The sequence below is a fragment of the Helianthus annuus genome, chromosome 5, assembly GCF_002127325.2.
Source record: "Helianthus annuus cultivar XRQ/B chromosome 5, HanXRQr2.0-SUNRISE, whole genome shotgun sequence".
Lineage (NCBI taxonomy): Eukaryota > Viridiplantae > Streptophyta > Magnoliopsida > Asterales > Asteraceae > Helianthus > Helianthus annuus.
In genome coordinates, this window is record NC_035437.2 from 78,152,258 (window position 1) to 78,165,407 (window position 13,150).

Here is a 13,150-nt window from a genome sequence, read left to right on the forward strand (position 1 = left end):
AGAACTCGTTACGACCATTATGATTTTCTGGTTATGCCATTCGGGTTAACAAATGCACTTGCGGTCTTCATGGATCATATGAACCGAGTGTGTAAACCCTATCTTGATAAGTTCGTTGTCGTTTTCATTGACGACATCCTGATTTACTCTAAGAGCGAAGAGGAACACGAACAACACCTGCGTCTTATTCTAGAACTCCTCCACAACGAATAGCTCTACGCCAAGTTCTCGAAATGTGACTTTTGGCTTCGTGAAGTCCATTTCCTCGGACACGTGGTCAACGAAGCTGGGATTCAGGTTGATCCAGCTAAGATTGACTCCATCAAGAATTGGCCTGTATCCAAAACTCCGACTGAAATCTGTCAATTCCTGGGTTTGGCGGGTTATTATCGTAGATTCATTGAAGGTTTCTCGAAGATCGCACAACCTTTTACAACTCTAACTCAGAAGAGTGTCGCCTACAAGTGGGGCGATGCTCAGGTGTCTACTTTCCAGCAACTAAAGGAAAAACTTTGTAGTGCACCTATCCTCTCATTACCTGACGGCACCGACGACTTCGTTGTTTACTGTGATGCATCTATACAAGGGCTTGGATGTGTATTGATGCAGCGTATGAATGTTATAGCTTATGCTTCACGACAACTCAAGGTTAACGAAAAGAATTACACTACTCACGACTTGGAACTGGGAGCCGTAGTGTTCACTCTAAAGATATGGAGGCACTACCAGTACGGTACCAAATGCACAATTTACACCGATCACAAGAGTCTCCAACATATTTTGGATCATAAGGAATTGAACATACGTCAACGCCGATGGGTTGAACTCTTGAACGACTACGAGTGCGCTATCAAGTATCATCCGGGCAAGGCAAACGTCGTAGCCGATGCCCTTAGTTGTAAGGACACTAAACCAAAGTGTGTGCGTGCACTTCAGCTTACTATTCACTCAAACCTTCCTGAGCAGATTCGTGACGCTCAAACCGAGGCACTAAAGGAAGAAAACCTGCTAGCAGAATCACTACGTGGTATGGAAAAGCAACTTGAACGCAAAGATGACGGCGTCTACTACTTCATGGAGCGTATCTGGGATCCACTTTATAGGAATCTTCGAGATCTTGTGATTGATGAAGCTCATAAGTCTTGCTACTCGATACACCCTTAAGCTGATAAAATGTACCACGACCTTAAGACCTTGTATTGGTGGCCGAACATGAAAGTAATCATCGCAAAGTACGTCAGTAAATGCTTGACTTGTGCCAGAGTCAAAATCGAGTACCAGAAGTCGTCTGGACTACTACAGTAACCAGAGTTGCCTACGTGGAAAGGGGAACAGATTTCCATTGATTTTGTTACTGGCTTACCAAGGTATCAAAGCGGAAACGATACCATTTGGGTGATCATAGATCGCTTAACCAAGTCTGCACACTTCCTCGCGATCAAAGAAATAGTCAAGTATTTGAAACTTGCAGCCATCTATTTGAAAGAAATAGTTGCCAGGTACGGAGTGCCAACTTCTATCATCTCCGATCGTGACCCATGTTTTACTTCCGAGTTATGGCAAGCTACGCATAGATCCTTTGGCTCACGTTTAGACATGAGCACTGCTTATCACCCATAGACTGATGGTCAAACCGAACGCACCATCTAAACGCTCGAAGACATGCTGTGAGCATGTGTCATTGATTTTGGCAATGGATGGGAAAGACACCTACCACTGGTAGAATTCTCTTACAACAACAGTTACCACACTAGCATTCACGCAGCTCCATTTGAGGCATTGTACGGTCGTAAATGCCGATCTCCTTTGTGTTAGGCGGAAGTTGGCGGAAGCCAAATTACCAGACCGGAACTCATAGTCGACACGACGGAAAAGATTTCCCTGATCAGACAACGCATGGCGGCAGCTCGCGACCGTCAGAAAAGTTACGCGGATAAGCGTAGGAAACCTTTGGAGTTCCAGGTTGGGGACCGGGTTCTACTCAAAGTTTCACCTTAGAAGAGTGTGGTATGCTTTGGAGAAAAGGGCAAGCTTAATCTACGATATGTCGGACCTTTTGAAATCACCGAAAGAATCGGTAAGGTGGCCTATAAACTAGATCTGCCTGAAGAGCTGAGTGCGGTACACAATGTGTTCCACGTATCGAATCTAAAGAAGTGTCTGTCAGATGAAACTCTTTTTGTTACTTTTAAGGAACTCACTATCGACGATCAGCTACGTTTCGTTGAGGAACCAGTTGAAGTTATGGATCGGGAAATCAAGACACTTAAGCGCAGCAAGATACCTATTGTCCGCATTCGTTGGAATTCTCGCCATGGCCCAAAGTTTACCTGGGAAAGAGAAGACCAAATGATGTGCAAGTACCCTCAACTGTTTAAAAACAAAGACTCCCGTGACGAACTTACTGAGGAATTTCGGGACGAAATCCCCAATTAAGTGGGAGATGATGTGACACCCCGTACGAACACTCAGTTTTCCAGTATCCGTACACTAAATTTCGGGATGAAATTTCCATTAACATGAGGATAATGTGACAACTCACGTTTCACCTCGTATTATTTTACCTTTTCGTATCAATGTGAGTGTCTGATTGCTATCTGATATTAAATACAACGTGCTTAAACGTTCGAATATTTGAAATACATGTGTTAATAAATGATTATTGTTATTATTACTATCGTTATGGTTATTATTATTTATCAACCCAATCGCACACCTTCACTAAACGAGAAACACTAGTCATGTCGCACACCCCGATGCCTCAAGCATTAAAAAGTTTTGCTCAGTCGCACACCATTGTGTGTTCCTTTGTTAACCGCACACCCTTAATCCTTAGCCCAATTCCCCAGGCCCACTCCTTAAACCCTAGTAGAGCCAATATCAATACATGGGGAGTGTGCAAAATCTGCTGAGGTGCATATTTATACAAGAAGGAATCCCAAAATCCTAGGAACCTTTCCAGATTTGACGGCCGTAATTTCCTTTCCAAGAAACATCCTCCCTCTCTCTAAACATTCATCCATCTCTCTCTATTTGAAGAAACACGGTAGCCTTGTTCATCTTTTAAAGCTTCTTCTTCTTGAAGATTCTAACTCTCCTGTGAAGACCCATCTCTGATTTATCACACACTTTCTTCATCACCTAATCCAGGTTAGTATCCACAGCAAAAGATCAAATACAAATAATCTTAAGATGCTAAACATATAAATTGAAGAAAACTCAAAAAGACAAGGTGACATTTTTGTAATTACCACCAACTATCAAAGTTACTATTTGTAGAGTAACTTTGATAGTTATTGTTAATTACAAAAATGCCACCTTGTCTTTTTGAGTTTTACTTCAATTTGTATGTTTAGTATGTTAAGATTATTTGTATAAGAACTTTACCCTATGCTTACCTTGTTCATATTGATGTTTATGGTACTGGGTTTTCATAAATGTACAACCTTTCATGCTTAAAGTACAACCTGGTCATGCATGCTTGGTGATAATTGTTAGATGATTGTTCTCGTTAATAATGAACAAATAGATATAACATAACTAAGGGTTCGTATGCTAGAAGTCCTCGATATGGTTGATTTCTTGATATTTGTTTGAATGTTAAAACAGAGTGTTTGAATACTAAACCCATTTTGATGAAACCTTGAGAAACATTTAAGGATAAGCGTAATTTGATTTCCGTATGATCTAATTTGGTGATTTAGTATGGATGGTATGAAAAATATGAGCTTAATGTTGATTTAAAACTTGCCATTGATGTGATGATAATACTGTGTTCATGAAGTGTACAAGAAGGTATGCGTATGGTACAACCCACATCAGTGTTTCATAATTTGAACCTTGTGTGTTAAATGTTTCTTTTTGTCTCTTCCTGTTGAATTGAAAGTTGTTATGACCGTACAACACCGATCGCACAATAAAAAGATCCGGCCCCACTGTTTTCTGTGCACGTGATTTGGTCACACAAATCAATTACACCGTAAAAGTTTGTTTAGTCGCACACTTTGTTTGAAATCATACACTGCATCCTTTTCAAAGAAACAACATTAATGGACTTCACGTGCGGTGCTACATAAGCTCAGTTGGGCCAGATGATGGTGAGAACCCATGTGTTTGAAGAAATTAGTCGCACACTACTAATTCTCTTTTAAATCGCACACTTAGGAGATTGGACAGACTAGTATGTCAGCCGCACACTCCATACCTGTTCCAACCGTACACTGATTTTTAGCATGGAAGCCACTAATGGATCCCGTCTATTTGGGCTGCACACTAGGGGAGGCCCAATACGTTTATTAGATTCACACTCACTCAACTACTTACTCTATTTTGTGCAAACTATTAGTGCTTTATATACGAAAATTGTGTTACACATGAAGGTACAAAATACATGAAGGGTATTCCTTGTATACTGCTTATGGACTACATAATAAATGTAAAATACGTGATTACTTGATACGTGTATGAAATACATTTTATATGTGAACTACTTGCATACGGTTCTAACAAGTGGTAACCGTTATAGGACGTGGTTGACCAAGTTTAGGATAAGCGTATTATCTACCGAGCAATCTAAGGTGATTTCACACTACATCTAAAAAGCATGAACTTCCCGCTGGGTGTGGGAACTCCGTATATTCCCGTTGGGATGGGAACTTCACATATTCCCGGTGGTTTGGGAACTTCACACATTCCCGGTGGTTGGGAACTTCATACACTAAACGAAACTCTACCAAAAAGTCCCTTTTTCACTTATACCGATTAACCGTCATGCGAGGCAGACGGGATACTAGTTGATAGCGCTATTAGTGTCACACCCCTAATTTCCACGTGTCACCGGTGGGCCCGGTGGGGGATTATCGTGACGCAGTTGATATCATCATAGTCAAACAACACAAATTATAATGCACAGCGGAAGCAAAGATAGATTTATTTCAACTTAATTTATTGTAATATTCGAGTATCACAAAATGTCGAAATAGAATCCACAGGCAGAATCAAATAAAAAAAGAAACTTCATTTCAACAGACTTCATGCATCCTAAGCTTGCGAGACTTCTATGGATGCTTAAGGAGTGACCAGCCTACTACGCGTAGTACCTGCACTTAGTCTTTTTGGAAAATACGTCAGTTTACACTGGTAAATACAATTTAGCTGACTCATTTTGAAAACGTTTAAAATTGATTTAAATGCACGTGGCATAAAACTTTTTATAACTTGGGATAATTATTTGCTTAATAATCTTGTAAAAGAATTACATGTTCGTTCTGCGTTCAGTAGCCCGGGTTCGTTCCGGGTTAAGGATTAATAGACACACCACTTAATATAATTCCGCCGCGAGACTTCTCTCGTACCGACGATTATACATGTTATACAGCGCTACGGGTGTACGCCTACACCCGAGTGCTAAGGTCGTGGCCATTCTTTGAATGATGCCAAGGATATCCGGGACATGGTCATTAAGCCCCCAAAGGCGTTAAACAAACAAAACAGCATTTTCAAACGGGTTCATTTGACTGCACATAACCAAGACCGGTTATGGTCAATTTCCCGACCAAGCGGTATTTTATATACCGTGCCCCAAGCCCGTATAGGGAAAATAAGTTAAACGTATTTACCTGAGCAAGTATAAACCAAATATAACGAGTGCAAGTAGCTTTTACTGGGCTCCTAGATCTGGAAATTAAGGTTTTAATAACCTATTAGAATCCTAACGAGTCTTAAGCTTAGACCGGTTAGTTTTATATAAAGATTACGATTTTAAACGCACAATAAGGCGAAAACCGTTTTAGAATGTGGTTTTGTCCCAACAAGCTTGCACACTTGTTTTATATGGGTAACATAATCACATTCTGGATTTTAGACCTAAAAGATATGGTTTGACCCGTTTCGGCTAAATGGCCAAACTAGTCACATGAGCCGATTCGAACGCGTATAGTGCGTGACGAGTGACCATAAGAGTCAAATACAAGTTTCTGAAGTCAATATGCTTAAAGTATGTTGTGATATCAGAATGATACCTTTCATTATGCCCCAAATGATTTTAAACCAAAACAATGCCTCATAAGGGCGTTTTGGTCATTTTATAAGGTGTAAAAGGGTTAAAATGATAACCTGAGTTACAGGTCTGATTAAATTAGTAAATATACTTAATTTACTAAGTTATAACAGTAGGGTATCAAATTTATGTGAAATTTATTATCTTTAACCTTACTATGCACCGTAGGGGCATTTTGGTAATTTCACATGTGCCTAAAAGGTCAATTCTGGAAATTCTGAGTTCAAAACATTTGCCTACTGTTTAAAATATAAAAGTATACTAATTACATCAGTAGGTCCAAACCCTTATGCTAAATAAGGTTCTAGTGCACACTTATGTGTTAAAAATGCCTAAAAAGGCGATTTGGAGCCATTTCCGGGTTTTCTGTAAAAAGTTGATATTTTCAATATTCCAGAAAGCTCAAAATAATTCATTTATCATAACAAATCAGTAGGAATTGGTTTGAGGTCAAAAGGATTTGTAAAACTCAATTTATGGCTAAAAGGGCAAAACCGGCATAAACCGAATTAATCTTAGAACACTAAGTTATGCTCAGCCTAAAAATAAATAAAAATCACCAAAAATCCCAAAATATTATTTTATAACAGTGGGTAAAAAGTTTGGTATAAAAATTTGGGTTTTAATAGGCTATACGTAATTTACGCCATTTAATTAGTAAGGAAGCTCTTAATTACGCTATTGAGCATAACTCTTAATCTAGACCTCAAACTGACTTCAAATTTTGGGTGCAAGTTTATAAATCAGTAGCTAAGGTGCCTACCCTTTTATATTTTCAAAAATCCTCTTTTAAGGTCAAATGGGCATAATGGTCAACATATAAGCGATTAACGGAAACATGCATGTGAATAGGATATCTAATGAACCAAGTTGTATAATCTCAGAGAGTTATACTAACATGTAAATAGGTTCAAAAGAAGCTCTAAGGCAATCCTAATCTTGTCTTAAACGGGTTAGAGCTGAAAGTCAAAGCAGAAGTCAAACTTTGCGACTTTCGGTTCCAAACCGAGCCTAACTGAAAATTGTCGAGTTGAACATGTTGGAACATGTTCTTACTTTAATTACCAAGTTATTTTAATGATCAAACAGATTGCATGTAACCTACATTGCTAATTATGCATTAATTCGCAAATAGTCATTTCTGTTGACTTTTTATAATGTACTTTGACTCGACAATTAGCATAGTTAGAGTGGGATTCTGGAATTTCCCTTTTAAGGGTTTGTTACCCACATAATTACCTACTTAAAGGTATTTTTAATTCGGGATATTAGTGAGTAATCATGGACTAATCCCGAAGTCAAACCTTAATTACGATGGTTTGACTTTTAGCTAATTAACTAAGCTAAAAGTAATTAGAGGGGATTAAGGACACTTACAAGAGTCCTAAGAATGCTTATGAGGCCTAAGAAAGATTTGTTGTAGTCCAGGAGCTCCAGAGAAGTCTTGAACCAAAGTTGCAAATGAGCATACCAAGTGTTCACAACATCAAGTTCTTATATAGTGAACCTTGAGGTCCAAGATGATGCCAAGGTAGTCTAGAGTGGTTACAAGATCACCCCAGGTGTCTCTATGATGCTATAAACTGCCTAGCAAGCCCCTGGTTTCGAAAACCATTCATTTAAGTCGGTTTAACAGGTTGAACATGCAGCTGTCCATTTCCTGCAGCCAGCGACTGCCTTACGGACCGTAAGCTTAAGGCCTTGCGGTCCGTAAGCATCTCTTGCGGACCGTATGCTGAAACAGTTACGGTCCGTAACCGACCCTTGCTGAAATCGCCCAGGTACCCTCCTTACGGACCGTAAGACTAGGGCCTTGCGGTCCGTAACCGTTGGTCAGAAACAAAATTTTCACAAACTTCAAGTCTTGACCATGCAATCTCGTGGATTCCGAACTTCATGCTACTTTCTCAGTTGTGGGACCTATTGGCTCAGCCATTGCATGCTTGTATGTCCCTTACATGTTTCTACACTTTGGCATCTTGTAATTTCTTAAAGTGACGGACATTTCCAAGGATTTAAATCTTGGATTCTCACAAGAGTTGGTTATGCTAGTTAACCATTATTAATTTTCTTTTTCACAAGAATTCTATTCAGCATTTTAGTAGCAACATTCCCAATAATCCAAATTCCATATAAAAGACGGACTTTAGAAACGACCGGTTAATATATATATATATAAGATGTTTGTCAAACGATTTAAGGATCTTGGGATTTATAAATTTGGGTCGCTCAGAGGTATTTTAATAACATGTCGCCCTTGGGGTCGTTCAGAGGTATTTTAATAACATGACGCCCTTTTTAAATCCTACCATACATCTTTTTATTTGATCCGGTTTTCCTGACACATCTGTCTCCCATGACACGTGTCTTTATTTTATTGGACAGGAAATTCCGAGGTGTTACATCCTCACCCCGTTAAAAGAAATATCGACCTCGAGATTTAAGGAAACAAATGAGGGTATTTTTCTTTCATCGTGGACTCTAACTCCCACGTATATTCAGGACCTCTGCGGGCGTCCCACTTTACCTTGACAATAGGTACAAGCTTTCTTCGAAGCTTCTTCACCTGTCGATCCTCAATTGTCACAGGTTTTTCCACAAATTTTAAGCTCTCGTCTATATGCACATCTGTGTGTGGTATGACTAGTGACTCATCAGCTAGACATTTCTTCAGATTGCAGACGTGGAATACATTATGAATACCATCGAGCTCCTCAGGTAAGTTTAACTTGTAAGCCACTGATCCTACACATTCGATAATCTCGAATGGTCCTATGTACCTTGGGCTTAACTTACCTTTCTTGCCAAATCGCATCACCCCTTTCCACGGTGATACTTTGAACAAAACTTTATCGCCAACTTCAAACTTGAGAGGCTTTCGCCTTTCATCCGCATAGCTCTTTTGCCTGTCTCGAGCAGCTTTCAGGCGGTCGCGAATTTGGACAATCTTGTCCGTTGTCTCGAAGACCAAGTCAGGGCCTGACAATTGCGTATCTCCCACTTCTGCCCAGCAAATGGGCGTTTTGCACTTTCTACCATATAGTGCCTCAAAAGGCGCAACCTTAATGCTAGTATGGTAGCTATTATTGTAGGAGAACTCAACCAATGGCAAATGCCTGTCCCAACTACCTCCAAGATCAATTACACATGCACGCAGCATGTCTTCCAACGTCTGAATAGTACGCTCACTCTGCCCATCCGTCTGAGGATGGTAAGCCGTACTGAAATTCAATTGAGTGCCCAGAGACTGTTGGAAACTCTTCCAGAAGTGGGATGTGTATCTAGTATCCCGATCCGAGATAATAGATACTGGCACACCATGCAAGGCCACGATCTTATCCACGTATAGTTGGGCTAGCATGTCAGAGCTGAAGGTTTCTCTAATGGGCAGGAAATGTGCTGACTTAGTCAGTCTATCAACTATGACCCATATAGTATCATTTCCCTTCGGCGTCTTAGGCAATTTGGTGATGAAGTCCATTGTCACCATTTCCCATTTCCAGGGGGAATCTCAGGCTGTTGTAACAAACCTGACGGTTTCTGATGTTCAGCTTTGACTTTAGCACACGTCAAGCATTTAGCTACATAAGCAGCTATAGACTTCTTCAAGCCTATCCACCAATAATTTGCCTTTAAATCCTGGTACATCTTATCAGCTCCAGGATGGACGGAATATTTGGAACTGTGGGCTTCCTTGAGGATAACATCACGAAGTCCTCCATATACAGGAACCCATATTCGTCCATTTAATCTCAACATTCCGTCTTTATCGTAGGACAACTGTTCTTCAGTTACTCCTAATTTCTCCTCAGGATAGTTAGCTTCCAACATAGCTTCCTTTTGTGCAGCTAATAACCTTTCATTCAAACTACTCTTGATTTCAATGCTCTTGGCATTGATCCTTATCGGATTCACTCTTTCCTTCCTGCTCAAAGCATCTGCGACTACATTGGCCTTGCCTGGATGGTACCTTATTTCACAATCATAATCGTTCAAGGTTTCCATCCATCGTCGCTGCCTCATGTTCAAATCCTTCTGATTGAACAGGTGTTGAAGGCTCTTATGGTCGGAATAGATTACACACTTCGTCCCATACAAATAATGCCTCCAAAGCTTTAGTGCAAATACAACGGCACCCAACTCCAAGCCATGGGTGGTGTAATTCTTTTCGTGCACCTTTAATTGACGTGAAGCGTAGGCTATGACCTTCCCTTTTTGCATTAACACACAACCCATTCCGGTGTGTGACGCATCACAATACACCACAAATTCTTCAATGCCTTCAGGTAGAGTCAGCACTGGTGCGTTACTCAACTTCTGCTTCAAGATATCAAAAGATTCTTGCTGCTTAGGCCCCCAATTAAACTTAATGTTCTTACGTGTTAACGACGTTAAGGGTGCAGCAATCCTTGAGAAGTTTTCAATAAAACGCCTATAGTATCCAGCCAAACCTAGGAAGCTACGAATCTCTGAGGGTGTCTTTGGCTCTTGCCAGTTCATGATAGCTTCTATCTTTGCGGGATCTACTTGAATTCCACGTTCGCTCACAACGTGACCAAGGAACTGGACTTCGCGAAGCCAAAATTCACATTTTGAAAACTTGGCATAGAGCTTCTCTTGATGGAGTAGCTTAAGAATGCACCAAAGATGCCTCTCATGGTCAGCTTGGTTCTTTGAATAGATGAGGATGTCGTCAATGAAGACGATGACAAATTTATCCAGATAAGGCTTGCATACGCGATTCATGAGATCCATGAATGCGGCAGGTGCGTTAGTGAGCCCAAAAGGCATCACTAGGAACTCGTAGTGACCATAACGAGTCCTAAACGCGGTCTTATGAACATCCTCCTCCTTAACCTTCAATTGATGATAGCCTGACCTGAGATCTATCTTAGAAAAGTAACTCGCTCCCTGAAGCTGGTCGAATAGATCATCGATTCTAGGCAAAGGATATCTGTTCTTGATAGTAACCTTGTTTAGCTCACGGTAATCAATGCATAGACGCATTGATCCATCCTTCTTTTTAACAAACAGAATTGGCGCTCCCCATGGAGATGAACTAGGTCTAATAAAGCCTTTAGCTAGCAAATCATCTAGCTGTGTCCTTAATTCCTTCATCTCTGTTGGTGCTAATCTATACGGTGCTCTGGCCACTGGTGCAGCTCCGGGGATGATGTCAATCCTAAATTCCACCTGCCTATCTGGCGGCAAACCAGGTAGTTCCTCCGGAAAAACCTCGGGATAATCAAAAATGACCGGTATGTCTTTGATCCTGGGCTTCTTCTCGTCAATGGTTACTCTTGCCATATAAATGACACAACCCCTACTCGTGCATCCGGATGCCTTAAGCATGGCCACACGCTCTGGCATTCCGTGTTGAGTATCTCCCTGAATAGTGAGTGGCTCACCAGATGGGGTCTTGATTACTACCTGCTTCTTGTTGCACACTATCTGGGCTTGGTTACGCGATAACCAATCCTTTCCTATCACTACATCAAAGCCTGCTAGCTTAAAGGGTAACAAGGACAAAGGAAAAGAGTGGTTCTTAATGGATAAGACACATCCATCTAACACAGTCGAAACTGTTTCTATTGTTCCGTCAGCTAATTCCACTTCATATTTCATACTTAGAATTTTAACAGGTAATTTCAACAGTTCACAGAACTTATTATCTACAAAGGACCTATCCGCCCCAGAGTCAAATAATACCCTTGCGTAGACATCATTTATGAGGAAAGTACCTGTTATGACATTATCGTCCTGAATAGCTTCCTTTGCATCCATGCGGAAGACCCTTGTATTTGTCTTCTTTCCCTCTTCTGCTTTCTTGGCAAGCTTTGGGCAGTTGGGCCTAATATGTCCCTTCTCATTACAATTGTAGCAGGTGGCATCCTTAAGCTTCTTGCAGTCTAATGCCTTATGATCTGGGGACTTGCAAATCCCACATAATTTCTGCTGAGATTGGGACCTAGACTCCTGCCTGCATTTCCCAAAATGGTGCTTCCTACAAACTTTGCACCTGGGTTTTTCACCTGTCTGATGATCTCCTTTCTTGGATCCCGACCCTTTCTTGTGGTCGTCATTGCCCTTACGCTTCTTTTCTGAGCGTCGCGAACCATCATCTTCGCGTTTTCGCTTCTCGGCATCTGCGGCTCTCAGTGATCTCTGTCTAACTGCGTCCTTTGTAAGGGACAGAGATATGTCGGCCACTGATCGAAAAGTAGTGGGCCGAGAGGCCTTGATGCTTGCTTTAATTTCTGGGGCTAGACCCCCAATGAAACGGGCTATCCTTTTTGGTTCAGGTGTTACAAGGTAGGGAACTAGCCTTGACAAGGAATTGAAGGTTGTGAGGTAAGCCTGGCAGTCCAGGTTCTTCATCACCAGAGACAGAAAATCAGACTCTATTCCTTCGACCTCGTGCTGGGGACAGTAATTCTCTTTGATTAGGGCAACAAATTGTTCCCAAGACATGTTGTATAGCGGTATCTTTCCGGTGGCTTGAATCAGCGACTTCCACCATTGCAGTGCATCACCTTTAAAGGATTGTGTCACGAACTTCACAATATCTCTTTCAGCACAGCCACTTATATCCACTACTGTCTCCATCTCATCAAGCCAAGTCATACAGTCCACTGCCCCCTTCTCCCCAGTGAAATCCCGGGGTTTACAAGACACAAAGTATTTATACGTGCAACCCTTGGCACGTGGGGCGTCATAAAGCACAATCTTCTTGGAATGATTATCATTTTCATTCGAAGAATGTCTATCATCCTCCTTCTTGGATTCCTCCTTCTTGGATTCCTCCTTTTTAGACTTGGGTTTGACAGAAGGTGGCTTGCTGTGAGCCTCTGAATGAGTCTTAGATTTATTATGCGGTGTAGACAAGGTTTTACTATGGGTCCCGCTGTACTCACTGTACTGTCTTTCTAAAGCCTTAGTAACCGCATCATCTACCAGTGCTTTCAACTCCGCACCAGTTAACTGTATCTTGGTGTTATCGTGGTTTTCCACCGGACGACTATTTACCTCGTCCGACCTAGCCATGTAGCTTCACTGCTACATATAAACAATAATGGGCAAGGTTTTATTTAA